This window comes from Dermacentor silvarum, chromosome 2 (genome assembly GCF_013339745.2).
Source record: "Dermacentor silvarum isolate Dsil-2018 chromosome 2, BIME_Dsil_1.4, whole genome shotgun sequence".
Classification (NCBI taxonomy): domain Eukaryota; kingdom Metazoa; phylum Arthropoda; class Arachnida; order Ixodida; family Ixodidae; genus Dermacentor; species Dermacentor silvarum.
Genome location: NC_051155.1, coordinates 217,497,876 through 217,508,943, shown reverse-complemented (window position 1 = coordinate 217,508,943; position 11,068 = coordinate 217,497,876).

Sequence of the window (11,068 nt, the reverse complement as noted above, 5' to 3'; positions counted from 1 at the left end):
CTCAGCAATTCGTTTCGACACATTTGCGAAGGCATTTAATTCGATTAATTCATGAGTATTCCTCTAACTTATATTATTCTGAATCTAGTCAGTTTAATTTTACTCGGTTTTGCGCTGGTATTGGCATGTTTTGGCCCTGTTTCGCGCTTGTGTTTTCTGAGCGTGGCGATATAACACATGACACATTAGACGCCGACAGCACGGGCCCATAAAGTGCTCCGCACTTAAAACGAGAAAAGAAAGAAGGAAAGATAAAGGTGTTATTAAACAACGCGTCTGTGCTTAGTGGGTTAAGTCAATCTCTATGGAGCCACGAAAATCAATGACCATTTATATTCGATCCTGAGCTTTGTTGCCGCATTCAAATCCGCGCCAATGGAGCGCGTATTTCAAGGCGCGTTTGTTTCGGTGGTTTTTGTTCGAATGGTCCCCCCCCCTCCTTTTTTTTTTGTTCAATGATATGTTGAGGTTGTTTCGATTGTTTCGACCATCGTTTCGATGGGTGTGTTTCCGGCAGCTCTTGACAAGCAACATGCCGCGTCATTTCACTTTCACTCGCTCAAACGCAAAGGATATATCCCTCTGTTGTCACAACACGCATACGCGCATAAAGCTAGTGAAAAAAAGAAAAATGAAATGATTAACCGCAAAGGAAAACGAGCGGCAACGATCTCCGCCTGTGCCGAATCTCCATGGCGCGCTGTGCCGCGGCGGCACGCCTCTTTTTTTCCAAGCGTCTCGGCAATTGATTCGTTGACAGATGGGCTTGGCAACCTGTCAGCGGTGGGAACCGCGCGGGTACAGCTCGGCTGCGACGCGCCGCCTTTGGAAGCGATCCAAGCGCACCGTCTCCACTGAAGTTTGCCGTGGTTAGGAGGCCGATGCGGCTGCTGCGCCGTTCCTCATTTCCAGACGCGAGGAGACAGAGCCCAGTCGCTGCGGGTCCTCGCCTGCCAGACCGCATCGAGGACACATGTCGAGTACGCGCCAGTGTCAACGATGAAATGCCTTGGCCCCGTACGCTGCCATTATACTTTCCTTCGACACGTAAGCGTTCGGAGTAAATGAAGGGCCCGACAAAGCGTGCGATGTATTGCATTTTCGGTCTTAATTTGTGCACTGATGCGGTTCATGTAAAGATATGCTCTACGTCGCCTCTGATGGAACTATTCATCGGCTAGAACCGAAGGAAGTCTCATGAAATCGAATATTGTTTTAAACGACAACAATTAAATTGAAGTTGGCCCTGACAACGTGCTCGATATTGCTCCGTGTTGCCGCTACGCCGCATCGCACATCGGCGTCCTCGCCGTTCAGAGTCAGCTCGCACTGCGGCAGGTTTCAAGGCCAGTTCCATGGCCAGTGAGACCTCGTAATGTTATTCATATTTATATTGTATGGAAGAAGAAGGAGCAGTGTGCACTGCTTCGAGAAAGACGACGACGACGAGTTGGTCGAAGCCGTGTGCCTGTTTTGCCTGAGCTGTGTAAGCTCTCGCTGTGGTGCTCTACTCTCTGAGGGCTTCATTAATTAAAGCAGAACGACTCTCTACTACACACACACACACACACACACACACACACACACACACACACACACACACACACACACACACACACACACACACACACACACACACACACACACACACACACACACACACACACACACACACACACACACACACACACACACACACACACACACACACACACACACACACACGCACGCACGCACGCACGCACGCACCACACACACACACACACACACACACACACACACATATATATATATATATATATATATATATATATATATATATATATATATATATATACCCTTTACAATCTCGCGGTTTTCTGCACAGAATAGGAGAACAAGACAGACAATTGCGAACCGCCGTGACGTGGCAAAAAATAGGCGCTCGGAGATTTTACAGCTAATCTGGTAAGGGTAGTCGCGCTGGTGGACCGGGCCCGTCTGGAGGTGCGGGCAGGGGTCACCCGGGTGTCTACGGGTCCAACCGTCTTCACACAGACTAAAACATTCAGCAAGTGAAGGCGAAAACCTGATTTCACACTTGGCACACATTTTGTCACGATTATGATACGTTTATGAAGAATTGTGGCAACTCTCCATCGGAGCGCACGACAGAGATCTCACCGAAATCGTCGCACCTACTGGTAGTGGACCAGTGCCATCAGCGCCTTCGCGGAGGGAGCTCAGGCCTAGGGAGCGTTGCATGTAGGGAGCTCCCTAGGAGGGCCAGTATGGCAACGCTGGCATTATGAGCGGCATCAGATCCAGCTGTGGAAGACGACGACGACGAATGCGCGAGCAGTGGAACGAGCGCGCCTATGTGACCAGGTGACGTGTGCAATTTTTTTTATTTACTTCACAATACTGCAGGCCATGACAGGCCCAAGCAGGAGTGGGAAATCAAAACATAATTAGTATAAATTGGGATTACAAATGAATAACGCCATTAGCAATCAAACAAGGTTACATCACTACACATATAATACGTACTTAGTAACCAGCAAAAAGAAAACTAAAACAACAATTTTTCCAGTGCCGTTCGAAAATCAGCTTCCTCAAAAATGGTTTTAGGAAGAGCGCCCCAGTCAGAAATTGGGCACGCAGGCACGCACAAGGCACATCCTTAGTAAGTCAGAACCGTGTAGCCGCCGCTGCTTCCAATGTGGCACCCAGACCGACATGTACCAAGTTTTCTTTTAAAAGCCACAAATTTACTTTTTTTACAGGAACCGCCCTGAGGAATCTGACGTCAACCCGAGAATTTGTAGACGTGATTTTACTCCTAGTGGCGTCGGCCATATTTTGTCACGGCGCAGTTTTGCCTAGGTCACAGCCAACATAGCCATCGAAGGCTTTCGCCTTAATAAAAACATCCATCTATCCATCCATCCACGCCGTTTCTCCTGCGGCGGTGAAGACAGCGTGGTCGACATCAAATGTAAATGCAGCGCAACGTTTGTCGGATACCCTAATTTGCTTTGGAACGTGATAATAAATTATGGCAATATGTGTGTCACCCTGGGTATATCTCATCCAAATAGACAACTTATGTGCGCGTTTTTTTCGACCCAGTAGTTCGGTATTTTTGTTTCTCACTTCGAGTTATACCGGCTCCACTTTGGAGCTTAGCTAGGAGTTGGTGCTGTTGCGACGCTGAAAGCAGATTGCGTGATGCTGCGATGCTGCCTGCGTCGAGGCCGTCAGTCAGAACTTGCTGAAACGTTACCTTCTACATACCTCACTGGTAAATGCAACTTCATTGCACGATTTTCTTTTAAATTATGAGATCTTACGTGAAAAAAAAACACAATCTGATTATGAGGCACGCCGTAGTGGGGGACTCTGGAATAATTTGAACTACCTGCGGTTCTTAAACGCGCACCCGAATCTAACTACACGGGTGTTTTCGCATTCGCCACCATCGAAATGCGGCCGCCGTAGCCGGGATTTGATCCCGCGACCCCGTGCTTAGCAGCCTAACACCATAGCCACTAAGCAACCTGCGTTTTTTCTTCTTTGTAGTTAATAATCTGTAATTGTTTCTCATCACGTCCCATTTTACCGTCTCTACGTTGCAGGCTAGCTAGTATTGTTTAGGGCAGCTGCGGTGAAAGGTGATAGCCTTGTCCAGCAACGCTGTCTGCGTGGGAGCCCCGAAGAGGCTGCGTGATCAGGGTACAGCACACACTCTAACCAGGGCGTCGGTGATGAATCATCATAAGAACCGCCAACAGACGCTTAGTACTTCAGAAGAGTCACTTATACGCCTTCGGGCTGTCTTTGATGTACGATTTGCTCAGATCCCAAAATCATGAAGGGGGCCGACAGATGAATTGGCACACTATGGTATATGAGTTACATAAACAGACATAAAGTGCCTCGATCAGAAAGGCTGGGCTACGTTTCAATAGGTGGACCTATTTTTGTCTACCAACCCACCTATCCAAACGTAGGCCAGCCTTTCGATGGCCGTTTATGTCTGTTTATGCGAGTTGCTCAGGTAGGCACACATCAGCGAATGATTTTGAAGTTTTCCTGTGCCAGCTAATCACATATTTATAATTCAGTTTCCACGAATACCGCACAAAGAATATTAATATGTGTGCGCCAGAAACGATACGAATTTATTTATTTTATTAAGAAATGTAAACAAGATTGCGTATCGCTTGTTGAACCAACCTGATAACAAGTTTCCAGCATAGTGCAGTGATAGGACACATGGCTGTATGATTATTGGGGCACATCATTGCCATGTCATGACAATTATGTGCACAGAAATATGAGTAAGAAAGCATACATCATTGCCGTGGCCATGATGTATACCTGCCACGCGATCTAACACCCAATCGCATGGATTTTCACCTTTATACAAGACGTTGGTCTTAATGAGACACTTTAATTAGTGTTAATCAGCAGTGGTTGAGCAAGGTATGTCCCAGGCTAGAGCCAACGGAGACATATCCCCTTGCCGTCGTGAAAATGTTGGCTCCAGCTTGATACACACCTTCATTGACCCTTGTTGATCACTTCCAGCCTCCATCTCCCTGTGAACCTATGCGCTGTATTGGTTTCCTGAAAGCAAGGCAGACGTCGTGCCCCTCCTGGCGGTGGTTGCCAGTGAACCCTTTTCTCCAAGTTCTTCTTTGTAAGTGTCGAGGGGGTTACTTGACGTCTGCAAGACAATAAAAAATCTAACAACAGCGATGTTGTACAAACTGTGGGCGGCTGGCCCGAGAAGTCAACGCAAGTTTTGTAACCACCTGCAATAGTTGCAGGGAACATGTGTAACTTCGTTCCAAGCGTTCGAGTTATGGAAGATTCGAGAACAGCGCTACAGGACCGTTTAGGGGGTCTTCTCGGTGTAACCTGGTCTCTGACGCAGTGCCTACCGCGTACGTGTAAACACTATTTATTTTAGTTTTCTTTTAAGGGAGGACGAATAACTTATTACTGTGAGGAATTCCAAACACTTTTTCCATAATTTCGCTTTTTTGTGAGTTTTGTCATCTTCCAGCGCTGCGACTTTGTCGAAAGTTGTAGGTGTGTGCTTTTTTTTTTCATTACATTCGCAGCACAAAAGAAGTATTAAAAAATAAAGAAGATGCAACTTACCTGGCTTGCTTCAGTCTAAACACAGAAAATCATGCGTGCTTGCAAAAATCTTTTATTGCAGTATGATGTGAATATGTCTTGACCAGCATCTTCCTCGGAGGTGTGACTGAGAGAGAACCATATCCGTCTATTTCAGCTGCTATTCAATACAGCGCATACATAAACAAGGGAACAGCAAGAACACATGCATGTTATTCGAAAAAAAAATCAGTTGAAAGTCAGCGCTTGTCTTTCGTCATTCTTGCTATCCCCTTATCTATGCATGCGCTGTAAGTCATGTTTCTAATGGTCCACTGGTTATCTACCCTACGTATATATTACCTTGCCTGCCCAGCTACATTTCTTTCTCGTAATGTCAACTAGAATATCCGCTATCCCCGTTTGCTTTCTGATCAATACTGCTTTCTTCCTGTCCCTTAACGTTACGCCTAACACTTTTGGTTCCATCGATCGCGCGGTCCTTAACTTGCTTTCGAGCTTCTTTGTTAACCTCCAAGTTTCTGCCCCATATGTTAGCACCGGTAGAACCCCTGGGCATATATCCGCATTTCGCATCCATCGAAATGCGGCCGTCGCGAAAGCCACAAGGCAACCACGGCGGGTCATAAGGCAACCTGAGACGTCAATCGTGCAAAGGCATATTAGGAAGACATATTAGGAAGACGGAGAAATAAATAAAAGAAAGACAGGCAGTTTTACCCGGACTAAGCCTCAATGGGCCAATCTACAGATATGGAGGCAGAACGGTGAAGGAAAAAAGAAACGAGGATCAGCAGAGAAGAGAGACTTCAGGTATACACTGTAAACGCAGACGGTCTGGTACGGCGGGAATGCAAGAAGACTGACCAATAGAGGCTATACCAATGACCTTTTGTACCTCGATGAGCTAGTAGTCATCTACACAACCAGTGCAATGACAAACTCGTTGCCAGAAAATGGAGATAGCTAAATTTCGAATACTAGTAGGTGCAATAACCCGGATCACGTTTTCAAGAATGCCGTGATAAACAGATGTAAACCTGATACCTCTACGCATAAACTAGTATTCGGCATGCAGTCTCTGCATTAGGCGAGAATGAATAGGGGGAAGGGTAAGACGTGTCCTCGACACGGCCTGTCCGTAAGCCGCCGTAGTAGATTTTTGACCAAGCTGGGCGGTGAGCTGTCCGGTAGCATCAGTGCTAATAGCGGCCGTATTCCATCGTGGCATCCCGAGGCAACCAGTGCCACGCTGTAGTGCACTGTTACGAGGCTGTGACGGAGGCAACGGGGCAGGGCCGGAAGAAGGGCTCGGCCCTGTGCGCTTGGCATGCTGCAAGCAGGAGCGTCCTCGACCAGGAAGGAGGATGGCCCTAATTGGGTCGGCGAACAGGACCCCTCCGAGCCACTGCGCCGGGAGAACGTCTGGGGATTGTCGCCTGAATGGCCGTCGTTCATTGCCGGCTGAGTAAGAAGGACGACGCCACTCGTGGCTCATTAAAGCCGCCCCCGTCGGTTCCCCTGCTTGGCGGCGCACTTGAAACGCAGCCGACGGTTCTGCGTACAGCCGGCCCTCCGAAGACGGAGAAGCCGCTCGCGTGGCACGCAGAAAAATTTGACCCTTTTCGCTTCCCCCCTTTCCCGGGCAGCACTGCCGTATAGTGTCATGTGGCTGCGCCTCCTGCGCGTGGTGTATCCGGTCGAATCGCGAGCGAGTTGCGACCGCGCTGTGAAAGGCGGACTAGAGGTTCAACCACTGCTCTTTTATAGAACGCCTTGTTCTCGCTCTTGTTGCACTTGAACATGCAGTAGAAATCTCGCCGGGCTTCCCTTCCTCCCTCTCATATTGTTCCCCTTCCTCCTCCTTCCCCAACGCTGAGTGGCTTGTTAGAAAACAATAGTTAAGGCCGACCTCTAATCTTTTCTCTTATATAATCTCTCTCTCCCCCTTCTCGCCGAGCATATAAATGCTGGAAAGTCAGATGCTGGCCCAATCGCTTAAAGTTTATAGGGTGGAACCCTTGGTGAGGACAGCGTGCACAAACTCTGAAAGACGAGTGAGGGGCTCAGCTGCGACATTAGGGAGCTTTAGATGGGATGCCCAAGCGTTGGGTGACGCAAACCTCCGGACGTGCAAAAACGCGCAGAGAGAGAGAGAGAGAGAGAGACGAAGAGGGAAAGGTAGGGAGGTTAACCAAGGACGTGCCCGGTTGGCTACCCTACACTTTGGGAGGGGGAAAGGGGAAGAAAAGATATAAGGAGAGAAAAGAAAAATAATAGAGTCAGTCATTCGCAGAGTCAGCCACAAGCGTTCGTACCATCCAGTATCCTTTACGAAGTGCAGAAGAGCTTTATTATTATTATTATTATTATTATTATTATTATTATTATTATTATTATTATTATTATTATTATTATTATTATTATTATTATTATTATTATTGATCTGAAAACATATACATTTGACAGGAAAGGGAAAGCGAGGAGCAGGCTGGCAACTGCCACCGGAAGGGGCACTACGCCTGTCTACTCTTTAGAAAGGAGGAGATAGAAACATAGAAATGGAAGATAGAAAGAAGGAGAGGAAAGAGGAAAGAAAGAGCAAGATGACAAATCTAAAAAAAAAATAAAGTAGAACGGCCTTTTGCATGCAAGAATGCATAGGCCATCTTTTCTTCCGAGAGCGCTCTGTTATCTGAAAGGTTGAGTTTAGCTTGTAGAGTACGTCGTTGAGTGTCAAAGCATGGGCAGTGACACAGAAGGTGTTCTAGAGTCTCGTCGTACCCGCACAAATTGGACGCCACACTGTTGGCCATCCCTATTAGGAATAAATAGGCATTGGTAAATGCAACGCCCGAGCACATGCGACACAGTAAAGTTGCTTCGCGACGGGAGAGTCCAGCTGTAAGGCGGAGTCGCAAATTAGGGTCGAGAGAGTGCAAGCGTCAGTTGGTGAAACCCGGTGAATTCTGTCGTAGAAGTGTGATGTGGCGAGCAAGTGATTGAAGTTGCCGCGCAGCATCTGTTCTTGAGAGTGGTACAGGAACGCAAAGGGAGCAGGAAAGAACACGACATTGAAGTTTACACTACACTGAAGTTTACACTCCCACAATGCTTGGGTACCATAATGTAAAACTCCCTATTGACTCTCCTCTTTTATAACCGTCGCACCACAATGCGCTGCGAACGCCAACGTGCGCAGCGCTATGGGTTTCTTTCTGTGCTGCTGTCGCTGTGGTTGTGGCGCGCCGTCGGCAATGGGCGCCTTCAACTGTTGCTGGTCAAAGGGCTTTCTCACTTCACGTCACACAGCGCATTTGCAAGCAGAATGCAAATTTACTATTTTAATTCACTTTTCACTTTTTTTACTAGCATTCTTCCTAAATTTATCTGTTTATTTCATTACTTCTAAGACAGCATGACCACCAAGAAATAGACAATGCTATACGTAAAAGATAAGCGTGTTTTTCGTCTAGTGATGGCGCAGAGATGGGGTAATGCGCGCTGTGAATCTGTGACTAGACGTTCGTATGTTGCCGATGTATCGCGCTGTGACTATTCATATACCTGTAGTAAAGTGGGATATGCCTGAGTTATGTGACATCCTATCGATTCATTTCCTTTCTGCCTTTGTTTCTTATTACATGTTTCAGCCGCTCGGGTTCATTTTGCATGTTTGGAATAGCCGGCCAATTGATGGCCCCATTTTCCCAGGATCTCATCACTTAATAATGATAAAAATCAAGCGCTCATGTCAGTAGAAAAAAAAAACCGCATTTGCCGAAGGGGAGTATGAGGAAGTGCGAAGCACGGGGTGATGCTATGAGGGGGCGCGCGCGACTAAACTGCAGAGCCGAGCGAAGGAGACGGCAGCGAGAGAGCACGACTGACGCGCCGGCGCCACACACACAACACGTGACGGCGGAGCGAAACACGCCGGGCGGTTGGAGAGGGGGTGAGCGGTGGGGAGAGTACGCACACGAGGGGCTGTTACCGGGCGAGGAGGGAGCTGTCAGCGCGAGGGGAGAGGCGGCGGCCGAGGGTGAGTGCAAACCTAACGGGGGGAGAGGCACACCAGCTGCATGGCGCCGTGACGTCACGGCGCGGAGAGGGTGCGAGGAGCCGGCGCGGCGCGCGCAGCCACGGCGCGGAGGCGCCAGCTGCACAACGCGCCGTGACGTCACGGCGCGGAGAGCGGTGCGGAGCCGGCGCGGGGCGCGCGCAGCCACGGAGCGGCTGGGAGTAGCTTACCTGTGGACAGGTAGTGATAGCAGGGAAAAAAATAAGGAATTGGTCGATTGCATTAGAAGCGATATTAATGAGTTCAGTAACTCGGGCCAGGTGATATTAGTGGGAGATATGAACGCGCACATGGACGATTTAGACGGATATACTGATTACAACGGCTCTCTAGTGCTGGATTTGTGTGATGAACAGAACCTTATAGTAGTTAACAGGGAGAATAAGTGTCATGGACAGGTAACGTGGCAATGCGGAAACAGGCAGTCATGTATCGACTACGCCTTAGTCTCAGAAATGGTCTACGAACAACTGGACCAAATGATAATAGACGAAAATGGAAAAAATAGCCTGGGAAGCGATCATAGACGTTTAGCATTAAAGTTTGGGAGAGATACCAGCGCAGAACATGAACCAATAGCCTCAGAGTTTTTAAAAATGAATGACGAGCAAATAACAGAGATCGCAAACAACATAGAGAAGAAAATTGAGGCTTTTCCTACAGCAGTCTGGGAATATAAGGAACTGGTGGAGGTTATGCAGCATGAAATAAGGCGGACACGGCAATACAATTGTTGGATTGGAAAGAGGAAACCACGTAAGTGGTGGAACAAGGAAATTAAACAAGCTATAGAAGAGCGTAAAGAGGCATCTAGGGTTCATCGAGAAGCCAAAAAGTTGGGATTACAAGAAGAAGAGGTGCTCCTTAGATGGAATACGTACCGAGAAAAGAAAAGGGTTGCGAGTGAGCTCGTGCAAGAGAAAATTAAATGCGCAAGTGAACGTTGGGTGCATAACATTCACAAAAGAGACAAAGGCGCCCCAAAAAGATTCTGGAACCATATAAAAGCACTCGGAGCTCCAACTAGAAACTCGCAAACGGCTATAAGGGATGAAGACGGTAACATCTATGAAGGCGATGATGCGCTGCGGTACATCACAGACGTTATCAGGCATAACTTCGGTACGAGAAAAAGCGTAGTTCAGACAACAGATCCAGCAACAACAGAGAGGCCTGAGAGATCAAAATTCAGCATAGAAAGCTTTTATTGGAAAAAGGCAGCAGAAAATGTCCCTAACAACACGGCAACAGGACCCGATGAAATCCCAATACAGCTAATCAAAAACCTCGGTCCAAAAAGCAAGGCACTGCTGACTAATGCCATAGAGCAAGTGATTAGAACAAAGAATATTCCCGTTGGATGGCGTGAAAGCAAGATGAATCTTATCTACAAAGGCAAAGGAGATAAGGATAAGACGAGCTCGTACAGGCCAGTTACAGTAACGTCGGTGATATATAGAATGGCAATGCAAGCCATAAAATTAGAACTGTCGAAGTGGGTGGAAGAAAACGGTGTATTGGGGGAACTACAGAATGGGTTCAGGCCAGGCAGACGCTTAGAAGACAATATGTTTGTACTAACTCAGTGCATAGAGATTTCAGTAGCTCAGAAAAGACCTTTATGGATAGCATTTCTAGATATTAAAGGAGCTTATGACAACGTAGACAGGGAATTGTTGTGGGATATTCTTCAATACGAAGGCATAGATGACGATTTCGTGGAGCTGCTGAGGGAGATATATCGAGACAACCAAGTACAAGTGGCATGGGAAGGCCGAAAAGGAAATGAAATGGTGGGAATTCACCAAGGATTGAAGCAAGGATGCCCTCTGTCACCATTGTTGTTCACGCTTTACG